Consider the following 13117-nt stretch of genomic DNA (forward strand, 5'->3'; position numbering starts at 1 on the left):
CATCCAGCTCATACTGGAAGTGGGGTGGGGAAGAGTTCATGCCCCAGCTCCGGAGATGGAGAGATGTATTATTTAAAAAATGCTGTTGGTCTCAATCCCAGAGGCTGAGAGGCAGGTGTGTATGGGGGAAGAGCAGGTCTGAGACACCTTTGAATCTGCTGCCACCTGCCAGTTGAATGCATGTCGTGACAAGCTACCTCGAGCCCATCAGCTGAGACACAAAGAGCAGCAGTGAGTTGGTGGCAGTGGACAACACCAGTGCATCTTGAACCTTCTGTTCTCTGCCTGTGGCACACAATAGCTTCATCTCTTGAGGGCTGTAGTACTTTGGTCTAATTCTGGTTGTTTGGGCTTGGTGTGGAAAGGGCTGGGTGGTGTTTGGTGGCTTGTGATATGCGGGAGGTCAAATTAGATGATCTGTTGGTCCCTTCTGGCCTTCAACTCTATGACTCTGTGCCCAAATGGCTCCCAGCAGTTCAAAGATTGGAACATGTGGGGGAGAGAAAAGCTACACCAAGGCCATGATTACACTAGGAGAATAAGGTGTGTTTTTGCAATGAAATAGCTAACACATTATAAAATCCTAATGTAGATTAAGGCAAGATGAAGATTCACCTCGGTGTAGTTGGTTGAGGGGACCCTAGGCCAGGGCCACTCCCTAGACCAAATGGTGCATCAGGTGAGGAGCATCTTTGGTGCCCCCCCCCATTTTAAAACTTTTGAATGTATAGCCCATTTTTTATTGCATGTGTAGCCCATTTCACAACTTTTTTGCATGAGTTGCATGCATGATTTATTCCTCTCAGATAAGATGATAAATTTTCATGCTAGAATATGTAAATCTGTATTTATTCATGACATATATAAGCAAATAAAAAAATAGTTTCTTCTAAGCTTATAGAAACTTTTTAATTTTAAGACTAACTGAAATGTGCTAACATCAAGAAACTGAACTGTGTACCAACATTGGGTGGACCAGTATTAAACAGTGTTACAGTAGATGACAGCCTTAGAATGTTAACCCTAGTCCTTTAGTTCAAAAGGTTGTTTTTCTCACCTTTGCCCTCGTGAACTGAAGCACAGCATCAGAGAGATCCAAAGACTGGCCAATGGCATTTTCAAGCAGTAAAATAGCAAGCGATGTCGGTCTCTTGTTAGCCATTGTTGATTGAAGATCTGTTCTAATGAGCCTGAGCTTTGAAATGAAAAGCTGTACTCACCACTTGTGACTGTGACCGGCAGCGTGAGCAGAATCCTCAAAGCTATCCACACATTAGGAAAAGTCTCCTTCAGCTCTTCATGATTAATGAATTGGAGAATTTGGAGTGGAGAGTGCTTCCCATGTAGCAAAATGTGATGGATGTTGTCCAGTTTGACATAGAGGTCGTTATCATTGATGTTCGAACAGTCCCCATGGGTCAGTGTCCAGTGAAGGACTGTACAATTGTTCAAGAGTATTTTCCTGTCCACTGGCAGCTTACTAAGGTCATGCAAAAACTCCCAGTTCTTTTCATGGCGCTTCATTTGGCCGAACCTTTCTTCAGTGCACACTGTAGCAGTGTCAATGAGTGAGCAAAAAACCTCCCTCTTGAATTTTTCTTCCGAGCTTCCCATCGCCTCGTCTCTGCCCTCATAACCAACTACCTCTTCTTCCATCGAATATGAGTTTCCTTGAAGACAGGCTCAACTCCTAAGTTTTCCACCATTTCTTTGGCAGCAGTGATGGCATCTTCAAATCCGTTGTCTCTGTAGGCCACAACGAAATCAAAGCAGCTTCTCGTCAAAGTAGTAGTGGTTGTGATGTCCATCAAATGAGTTTGTATTGTCTTGCTTACAATGTTACTTAGAACAGGTTATCATGCCAAACCACAACTGAGACTAGAAATTTGAAGTCAGGGATCTGGTTTGCCAGGCATTGAGCCTGGTGTCAGATTCTGGCCTTGACTTTACTTGATTGCACCAGTTCCATCAGGGCATCGTAAACTCACTTCACTTCAGTTCGTTCTTGTATCTCACTGACTGACTGGCAACCCCCTGTCCCTTATATACCCATGAAGTCATGGCTGACAACATTCTAGGAGGTTCAGCTAAAATGTAGTTCTCAGAAAGTCTGGAAGGTTCCATGAGATTCTACAAAGGTCCAGCATATTCTAGGAGGTTAGTGAAAAATGAATCCACCCATGGAATATCTGAAACATGTTACTTCAAAAATTCTATTTTCTCTTTTGTTGCTAATAACAAAACAGCACCCCAAGCCCAGTGCCCCTAAAGCCTGGCACCCTAGGTGGTTGCCTAGGTTGCTTGCCCCTAAATCCAGCCCTGCCCAAGGCTCCTTGCTAAGGTCATCTTGTGTCTCTGAGCTACTCCTGGTCCTGCACCCACAAGCCAGTTCAAATCAAAACTTCCATACCAGCTGACAGGAAGGAGCAGAGTAGGGAGCTATAAGAAAAGGAGGAATGGGCTGGGAGTGTTTACAAATGGTCTCTTGCACTCATTGATTGGGAATGTGGAATTGGCACATGGGGAATTTTTAAACACAGAAGTGGTTCTGCCCTTTTTCTGGGTCATTCCTTGGAGGATTATTAGCACAGTGCTAACGGGCCAATTTCTTTATGATGGTGGTGGTGGCTAAATATACTAAGTGTGCATTCATCAGCCCAGATACATGCACCTTGGGTGTGCTATAAAACAGATATATCAGAAAAAGTGACTGTAAAAATGGCAACTTCCCAGAAAACACCTCTGTTTGCTGCATTTTAGTTTAGTGACAAAAAATAAGCTTTTACTATTATCTACTCAATTAATACAGCTCCTTATGCAGTGCTCTGACATTGTAAATACTTGAAAGCTGTATCTCTCGTCTTCCACCTTCTCTTCCCTTTTGTATCTCCTAGCTTGCACTGATTTCTATTGGCATCCCAGTTATCAGGATCATTCCACCAGATTTCACTAATTTAATTTTTTTTCACTAACCCAATCACATGTTTTAGGGCCATATTCTGTTCTCCATTTTTGTGTTATAAATCTAGAGTAGCTCCAGTTTGGCCCACTAGTTCTCCGTGAGGACTGTGTTCATGCAAGTTTCAGACTTTAGCCTTTCTGATCACCTTTGCTTATATAGATCCACTTTTATGTAACAGAATGAAACACAATCTCTTGGGCTGATAATATAAGATGTTTCCCTAGGGTTTTGTGTGCATGTGTGTTTAAAATTTCAGGAAAATCTCTCCAGCCATTTTTGAATTAAGGAAAAGTGGGAGAAAACCCCACTTTCGCATTGTAAAAATCTAACCGCTTTGTATAAGCCATATAGCCCTTGTATAGAAAATATCAGCTGAAAAGGTGTTCCAAAAAACCTGTGTTTAAAACATTTCAGACTCTAGTGTGTGTCTTTAATTATGTTTTCTAACAAACTGCACACCTTTTTGGGGGGGGGGCGCTCTAAATTAATTGGTACAGTCTCTTTAATAGGAGATTGATTTGAAATTTTTTGAGGCTGAGAGATTTTTTCATAATTTGCATGACTTTGGATCTAAACTTTATCAATAACTCTCTTATGACTCTAGAAATCACTGCTGGAGACTATCAGGATGAGTGTGAATCTTAGCACCTTCAAAACAAAATGCAAATCCAGCCTTTATACAATAGCACTGCAAAAATAAAATTAAAACAAAATCTGGGTTCTGCTGACTGGAGGGAACAGAAAAACATCTTATGTGCACTCTTCATAATTTTTGAGTGGCACTCGGATACTAAGGTGATGGGGTCATCTAAGATCCAAGACAGCCACACAAATGGAAGATTCTCTAGAGTGAGGGTTGAAAATAATTTCCATTCTGAAGCCCTATTTTTGGCCTCTGTAATTTTAGCTTGGAAAATCAGTTTGGCCTGAAAAATTACTAGATTTACTCTGATGACAAAACAAAACAAAACCTACAACGTTTGAAGAAAATTCATCAAATGTTAGTTTGAGCTACTGGTCATTTAAAAAAAATTACCCTGATTTGATATGGTCTTTTGCCTCCCCCAGGCTCAATGCAACTTGTGTTACTAGCCCTTCAAACTTTCCTTATTGTCAAAAGCTACAGAGCAGGCCATAGTTGAAGAAAAATTGTTGTGATCAAGCAATGTTATTAATAATATATTGTGTTAATTGTTTTGGGAGGTGAATTGATGAGAGTTTTGGGCTCAATCCTGTTCCTGTTTTTTTTAACCACTGATTGCAGTGGGACCAGTATTGGGTACTCTAGATTTTTCAGAGCATGCTGTGTGATAGCAGATTAAAAAGAGCAACGGGATATTCAGGGTTCCAGTCCCAGTTCTGCAAGCATTTAGTTTATGAAGTGGTGGTAGCTTCTCCATCGTTAATGGTGCAGCTCTGGTAACATTAAGAAGGCAAATTCTGATCCCCTTTGTTACTCAAGGAATCCTCATGATCTCAGGATTTAGGGTTAAATCTACCTGACAAATAGAATTTGTTCTGATAACTTGGAATAAATGAGAACACATCATTCTTGTGATTAAACCTTCATGCACTTTTTTTTAGAAGTGTGTAACATTTCTTTGTCTTTATGTTTCAGCCCAGTGATATCAAATTGAATTACTATATTTTATATTACTATGTTATTATCAGGTGATTAGTGTTTACAGGATCACTATTCATATACCTAAGGTGTGGTCTACTCTTATGAACATGACAGGGATGTGATTTCTTTTATTTTTATTTTTTTTGCTGACATAGTTATACTGGTAAAACCCCTTGTGTAGATGCAGTTAGATGGATGTAAAAGTGAGTTTTTCACCACCTGGAGTACCATAGCTATGTTGACCTAAATTCCAAGCGTAGACCAGCCCTTGTAGTTTAGATTACTGAACAGGAATAAACTATATTGGTATAAGCACTTTTATGCTGGTGTAGCTACATTTACTTTTGATACATCAACCACACTAGCCTAATTGAGAAGTTTAGTTCAAGTGGCCAACCTTTTAAATGTTGACAAGCCCTTGGGGTTTCCAGGATCAGGTCCTTAAAGCTAGACAGACCTGTCCCCACCTCATTTTCTCCTTGTTCATGTGCTCTCACATAGGAATTCACTTCTTGGCATTATAGTGCTGATTTTTTCAGACAGGCGCTTTAGGAAGTTATCCAGGCTCTATTAATATCCCCCAGCTAACTTGTTTCCATGACTGGGGGGAAGATTTCAGCAGTATTCATTCCAGCTGCAGTTCATGCCAGGCAAACAAGCTGATTAATACGTGAGGGTGCTCACAACCCTGACAACACAGTCCCTGCTGCTCTAGTCACTTCAATGGAGTTATTCCAGTGAAGAATTTGGCCCAGGCTGCCCAGCAGCTATAGGGTCTGGCTAAAGCTTCCCGGGGGTGGTTGTGATTTTTCCAAAGAGCTAATCAGGGAGGAAGTGAAGACCTAAAAAGATAGGAGAGAAGAGACCCCTCTCCCCCTAAGGAAGAGTGAAGCCAATTTAGGATGTAGAACAGGGGTAGTCAATTATTTTTTTGTCACTGTTCTAATTGCATGGCCAAGGTACAGTGAAGGTCTCGATTCCAGATAAAATCATAATAAACCCCCCCCCCCAATACTAATGATAAGTAAATAAAGAGATGGTGGGGTCCCTTCAAAAGCCTCTGGCTCTCTGGAGTTGGCCCTTGATCTGCCTGCTGCCTACCTTTCCCCTGTAGGCCTTTCCCCCCAGGAAGGAGGCAGTAAGCGTTAGAGGAGGGGACAACGTTTGCCCTTGCCACCTGCAACTAACAAAGGCAGCTAATTGCCAATTAACGCGCCATCCCCGGGCTGCGGCCGCGGGAGCCGAGAGAGCACTGGCCTGGGGGCTGGGAAGGCGGCTGCTCGCCCTCGGGGTGCCGGCGGGGCACAGAAGCGCGTCCGCTGCCGCAGGCGGCTGCTAGCTTTGTGGTTTCTGGCGAGCAGGACTCGGTCCCGGGAGGGAGGTGGGGCCGCAGGAGCTGCGAGCGCGCCGGGGTGTGGGCAGCGGGGCTGGCCGCACTTGGGAAGCCGAGTGGTTGAAGAGGAAGAAAAAGAAGCGCCCGGAGGCGGGGGAGGTGGGTCCTCCTGTCGGGAGCCGCCGCCTCTCTCCTCCGGCGCTCAGAGCTCGGCTCCCAGCAGGGAGCGGCCGCCTCGGGAGGGGCCTCGTGGGTCAGCGGCGGGGGAAGTGGCTGAAGGTAGGTTTTTCCAGTCCGCGCCGAGCGGGGCGGGGGAGGCGAGGGCAGCTAAGGGGCACCAGGGGGCTGCCTGGGACACACTGAGGCTGAAGGAAGATGGGGTGGGGCGGGTTAAGAAAAAGGAGCCACCCGCCCGCCCCCGGTTCCCCCGGCTGCGGGCTCCCCTCTCTGCGCCGCTGGGGCTGGGCGAGGGGGGCGCCCGCGGAGGGAGCCTGCCCGGCGAGGGGAGAAGTCAAAGGCTGGGAACTGGACCCGAGGCGAGAAGCGGCGCCGCTCCGGGACTGCGTCCCCCGGGGGCCGCCTGCTCCCGGGGTGTGGCTGAAGTTCTCTTTCCCGATCCCTGGGGTCTGCGGTCCCCGCTCCCCCCCCAGCCTCCTGTGTAGCGCCTGCGGGGGGAAGGAGCTGGAGAAGGGGATGTGCCCTGGCATCCCCGCATCCTGCAATAGCTCACAGTGGCGCCGTATGAGCGCGCCCCCTTTCTTTGGCTTCAGGGGTAACTAACAGGGGAGCAGGCACCTGCTCATTCACAAGATGGGCACCACCAAGACTCACGTGTGGCTTGGCGGGTTTTAGGAAGAGAGGGGAGCCCAGAAATGGCCAACTTAAGGCAGCGTCGCCGGGTTTTGTCAGGGAAACGGCATTCAACACACAGGTCGTTGGGGCAAAATGGTGTTTCCAATACGGCAGTATGAAGTGTTGCTTTGTGAGAATGTGGGGCCATTGTCTGCAGTATCTGGAACGCACTTGAATTTTGGAGCAACAGATCCAACATCTGGAACGCACTTGAATTTTGGAGCAACAGATGGAAATTTCTGGGGAGTGGGTTGAGGGCGGGAGGACAGGGTAGGAAGGGATGGGCAGAGGAGTGTGCACCTAAGGGCCATGGAAGAGATGTATGTTTCCAGTGATTAGCCTGTGAGCCACTGTACCTGCAATACTATTCAGGTGACTATATAGGGACACTTGAAGGTAATTTTTCTGAGTAGGGTGTATAGGAAGGAATGAGAAGGACTTGATGGAAGAACTGGCAACATTCTGGAAATGGCCCACCTTGATTATCACTACAAAAGGTTTTTCCCCCCCCCCCAGCTCTCCTGCTCACCTTACCTCATCACTCTTATATACACAGAGAACATGAAACAATGTTACCATACACACTGTAACAAATCTGCCCACTGTATTTTCCACTGCATGCATCCAATGAAGTGGGCTGTAGCTCACGAAAGCTTATGCTCAAATAAATTTGTTAGTCTCTAAGGTGCCACAAGTACTCCTTTTTCTTTTTGGCAACATTCTTGTATTTAATCATGAAGGTGGGCAGAAACCACAAAATTAGATCCAGATCTTGAACATCCATAGTCCAAGGGGAATTTGGATCCAAAGTTTTGGTTTATGCCCATCCCAGTGAATGTTAATCTAATTTTGTATAGCAGCCAGCTCAGACTCTTAAAAATGTGTTTTTTCCCAACAATCCATACTGCTAATAAAAACATTTTCCTATCCCTGGGCTTGAAGGACATCATCTGTTTCTAGACAGTTCTTGCTTGGTTTTTAAACTGACTTGTCTAGGGAAAGCAAATCCTTTAATTTCACAAATGTTAGTAACGTACTCCTGCCCCTGTGTCTTTTATTTGGTGCTCAGACACTAACATGGACATAATCAATAAGCAGAGTAGCCCAATCTGTGGCTGGACTTACTTCATACTCATACTGTGCATTATGGGGACCTTCTGGTCTGTAGGCACCAGGTCTACCAGGCGAGTCAAAAGGAAGCCTTCCTTGGTGTAGACAGTAGAAGCTGTGGTAACTCTCCTTGGCTGGAAGTTTTTCTTTGTCTCTCTCTCTCTGTTGCATTCTGAGAAGTTCTATAAGGGTAGGGTCTGATTCTGCAAATCCATACACATGTGCATCCTCCCATCGAGGTAACAAGGACCATTTGGATAAGGGTTTGCACGATTGAGCCTGTAAGGAGAGAATCGCCCCACTGCAGAGAGCCAGCATCACTATGCTTATGCATCATATTTTGAGCAAAAGGCTGGTATTTTCATGGGAACTTAAAGGAGATAGCTGGACAAATCTCACTGAGTTTCAGTGGGAGTTGGGTGCTTAAACTCCTTTGGTAATCTCAACCCTAAATGGTGTATTGGCTTTGTGGAGGCTCTGTTCACAGGAGTGAATTATACCCCAGAGAATGAGCTTTTCACCCAGGGCTTTGGAGCAGAGTCCGGAGCTGGAGTGCGGAGCAGCTCTAGAGCACTGGAGCTGCAGGTTTTTGCCTGGAGCTGGAGCGGAGCTCCAAAGCCCTGTTTTCACCACAGAGAGACTCTTTCCTTTTCCTTTGTTTTGTGTTTCTGTGAGCTGGTTCTGCTTTACATTTTATCACACAGTGAGTGACCTCATTGTGCCTGTCAACATGGAACCTTCATGTATTTGGCTTTGATTGTCATTTTGTCTTCATTTGGAGGAGCCTATGATGCAAATAGGTTGTTTAGCCTATTGAGGTTATTTGGCACAAATGCTTTAAAATAACATGAAATAAGCTCAGTATTGGTGGTGAAATTCTGGCCCCTTTGAAGTCAGTGGCAAAATTCCCATTGACTTCAGTAAGCCAGGATTTCATCCTGGGTGTACAGACACCTCAAAATGTGCAGGTGCGTGGATGTTGTATTGGTACAATAATATGTCTTAGATGCTCCAGGAATCTTGAATTGGGCTGTCTAGATATAGGGAAAATTCTGGAGGGTTCATCTGATTTGTGTGAAAATTGTAGATAATACAGTGAAATAATTATTGGTGAAGAACTGCAAGTTACCAAAGGCATTGAAATGTGGAGAGAAGTGTTCTCTGTTATGGATTCTGATGGTCTAAACAGAGCACAGCAAACTCCTTTCATTTTATCTAAAGAGAAAGAGCGTGCACAAAGTTAGGACCTGATCCCCCAACACTTCCTCAGATAGGATTATTGCCATGAGTGAGGGTTTGCAGGATGGGCCCTTAATACCCACTCTTGTGAGGTGCTTTACACCATCAATTCAGACTGAACGGAGGGTGCACAAAAGTGAACTGGGTGAGTACAGTTGGGGGACGAAGGCCCTGAGTAGGTAAAAGAGTTAACAGATGTTTGGAACTGATTAACATCTTCACTAGGTACAGGAGATTGTGCTGATGTGGCTGGATTGAGCAATGCTTATTACCATTTAATGTTTTTAAATTCAGGTTTACCATTCAAAGATATGCCTGTAAGCAATAGGTGCACAAAAAAGCAATGACAGTAAGACTGGACAGCATGAAGTCATAAAAATCAAGGCAAAAGTAAGAGCCCTTTCTGGTGTATTTAAGAAATTAGCATAGTGGGAGCAAACTCTGTGGTGTTCATTATCATTTGTATTACAGCAGTGCCTGGAAGCCTTCACCGAGGTCAGGGTCCCATTGTGTTGGGCATCACACTCCTAATAGGAGACAGTCCCTGTCCTGATCAGCTTGCAAACTAAATAGAAAAGACACATACAAGATAGGAGAAGGGGATTTATTATCATCCCCATTTTACAGAGGCACACAGAGATTGACCTCTCCTGTGCCACAGCCCAGTTCATTAAGCCACAAGTACAGTTTCATCTTGACATTCAGCACATGTCCACAAAGGGTACAACTACACCGCAGCTGGGAAGATGTAATTTCCCAGCTCGGGTAGAGGTACACTTGCTCGAGCTAACAGGCTGAAATAGCAGTGTGGCTGCACTGGCTAAGGCTAGCCTTCCAAGTACATACCTCGGATTTTGGCCAGGGTTGTACTTGAGCAGCTGGTCTGAGCCACCACACATACCACACTGCTGATTTTAGCATGCTAGCTCGAGCACAGCTAATGCACGTATGCCTACCTGAGTTGCACGGGGTATGCCTGCCAGTTGCACTGTAGACGTAAGTGAAGTGTGGTTTGTTGGACTGCAGGCTCTACGTAGAGCCCTTTGTTCTGGTTCTTGGAATGGACCTCAACACAGCCCGGGGGAGACAGACTTGAGCTAGTGGTCTAAAACAGCTTTGTAGACTGTATGAGGTTTCGGCTAGGACCTGGTGCCGGATTTCCAGTTAGGCACAGTAGGCACATGCCTAGGGGTACTGGCATTCTAGGGGCGCCTAAAAGTTAAAAGAGGGCTCCTGGCAGGGGTTGGTGGCTGCCCAGTGTATGGGGATGGAGCAGGGTGAGCATCCAAGTCAGCCCGCCTGGGGGCGCTGTGAATAGGGCAGCTGCTGAAGGTGCTGGGAGCATCCAAGCCCCTTCCCAATCTCTGAGGCCCTGCTGCCTCCGCCCCATGCTGGGAAGCGAGAGGGAGGGGCATGGCCAATGCCCCATTCGCTTGCACGGGTAGAATCAGAGTGCAGCTGCCATGCCGGGCTGTGGGAGGGACGGAAGACACCAGGGGACCACTAGCCACAGGGAGAGGTACAGTTCCCCCCTTGCACCTCGCCTGGGGCAGGTGGGCTGTGCCCTGGCTCGGCCTGGGAGGCTGTGCATGGCAGAGGGTTTCATGCCTTCCCAGGAAGGCTGTGCCCTGGCCTCCCCCGCTGCCCCGGGGGCTACTCCGCCAGCAGAGAGGGGGGCTAGTGTTGTAAAGGTGGCCCCACTACCTGGGTCTGGCTGGCCCTAGGCTCCTGGCAGCTCTGGCCCTTGCACTGCTAGGCAGCCCCTTTTCCTCCTGGCTGCAGAGCATTTGGTGATCCAGAGGGGTGGAGGTGCTCGGAGGCAGGTCAATGTGGAAATGCTGCAGTCAGGATGGGTTGCAGGGGCCTAAGACCCTTATCCCTTATGAAAAGATCTGCAGAATGGAAAAGCTGGAGAATCACTGACGTACAACATTCAGCCTCTACTGGATTTCATAATATGGAAAGTCCTTCCTATTACCTTGCTTGCCAAGGTTTGCATGACTTATTTTTGCATAGCTGCTGGAGCTGAGCAAACTGCTCAGTGAATAATTTATTGGTTAAATTTAGCCCCTCCTCCCCCCTTTTGTTGATGATGATTTTGAGTTGACTGAATAGATCACAACTTCTGCCAACGATGTAGTTGATTAGAATTATTTGCTTGTGTTATGTGACTGTTTTGCTGTGAGTATAGCTTCAGATAGATTTTGAATAGTGAATATTGACTTTGCTGTTTTAAGTGAGCATATATGTCGCATGGTGTTGGTTCTGGTCCCTGACAGGCCATTGTGGGTTTTAGGAGCTACTAGGGCCCCATTTTTCACAATCTTGGCCTGTACATATGTTTTCCCCCAATTATGAAAGTTGTTGTTTAAATTTTACCCTATGCTGTGTTTATTCTAAAATAATCCATATACAATTATCAGAATAGGAAGGGAAAAAAACAGATTAAATTAAATTTAAAAGACATTTTATACAGCAATAACTACAGCATTAAGAGGAAAAACGTATTAATACTTGTACAAAGTAAATATGAGGAAAAACTAAGGCCCCAAATCTGCAAAGACTTAACTTTAAACACATGAGCAGTTCCACTACAGCCATATTCTTATGGGTAAAGTTACATATGGCCTTACTTAAATCTTTACAGATCAGGGCCCTTCTGAATTGTACTTTATTATTGTCTTATGAAAAAGTAAACAATAATGGTTTGAGTTTCTTAAGTTTACACATTTTTTTCTCCAAACCAGTCTCCAACTATAATGAAAATGAATGCACTAACGCCCCCCCCAACATCTCACCCCCCCAAAAACGGACAAACACCACTAAGTGTGTCAATCTCTTGTTAGAGTTGTTTCTACAGGGATGCAGGAGGACTGGTTGAAGTGAAAGAACTTCACCCCCCAGGATAATGTAAAATGTTAGTAGTTTAAAATGCAGAGGAAAGAAAAGAAGGTACTTCCGTTCTTATACCATGCCTAATTAAGGTACTGTACGTAGCAAGTAGTTTCCTCCTCCTCTCCCTCCCACCCCACCCCCGGGGGGGAGGGGGAACTTGTTACAAATGATATTTTGCAATAAAGTAGTATAAGGTTGTTTAACTGTTAGCTAGCTCCTGAAATATTTTAAAGATGTCATTAAAGTTATGGTTTTGGAGTATCATAGTTCAATTCATTTTTTTTAAAAATGCAGGATTTTCATGTATTTGTCTAGCCCTGATCCTGCAAAGATTTATGTAAGTACTTAACTATGTGTTGTGAGTAGTTCTATTGACAACTCACAATGTACAGAGTTAAGCACCAGCACAAGTCTTCGCAAGGTCTGGGCCTTAATTAATTACTGAGATCCTATGGGTGCCAGTGTAAGAACCTTGGCAGTTGGAAATTAAGTTTACTTTTTAGAACACATTTTATAATACTAAAAGCCCTCCAGTACTGCAAACACCTATGTTTGTGGTTAACTTTTAAAACAATGGGTGTACTCATGTTGTCAAGTTAAATATATATGTAAAAAGTCCCAAGATTGGGACCTCTAACAGTAAACAAGCATGGTTAGAATTGTTGTAGATCAGTTAAACCTTACAATAACTTGTGAAGACTTGAGCATATGATTAACTTTACACATGTGAGTAATCCTATTGATTTAAAAGTCAAACATGTACTTGCACACATACTGAATGATGTTGGGGAGTGTGTGAAGATCTCCAAATTTATCTTTTTCTTGCAGATTGCTCACATGTACAATCAAATGCATAACATAGACAAGGTTATAACACAGAAAAGGAATGGAGTCTTAGAACTTAGTAAGTAATCTAGTTAGATATGCGTTAGATTCTGTTTTGTTTAAATGGCTGATAAAATAAGTTGTGCTGAATGGAATGTGTATTCCTGTTTTTGTGTCTTTTTGTAACTTAAGGTTTTGCCTAGAGGGATTCTCTATGTTGTGAATCTGATTACTCTGTAAGGTATTTACCAGCCTGATTTTACAGAGGTGATTCTTC

General features: G+C 44.7%; 1 protein-coding gene across 3 annotated transcripts in view; it reads left to right on the top strand.

The window, feature by feature from the left end:
* The first annotated feature begins 6056 nt into the window (after positions 1–6056).
* Positions 6057–13117, top strand: part of A4GALT (alpha 1,4-galactosyltransferase (P1PK blood group)) — a 66133-nt gene continuing 59072 nt past the window's right edge. For all 3 annotated transcript variants that reach the window (XR_014714025.1, XM_084647366.1, XM_084647365.1), the window contains exon 1: positions 6057–6198. The gene's annotated coding sequence lies outside the window, so the exon portion shown is untranslated. The remainder of the gene's footprint in view (positions 6199–13117) is intronic.

Source organism: Lepidochelys olivacea (assembly GCF_965140295.1).
Source record: "Lepidochelys olivacea isolate rLepOli2 genome assembly, chromosome: 1".
In the NCBI taxonomy this organism is placed as follows: Eukaryota; Metazoa; Chordata; order Testudines; family Cheloniidae; genus Lepidochelys; species Lepidochelys olivacea.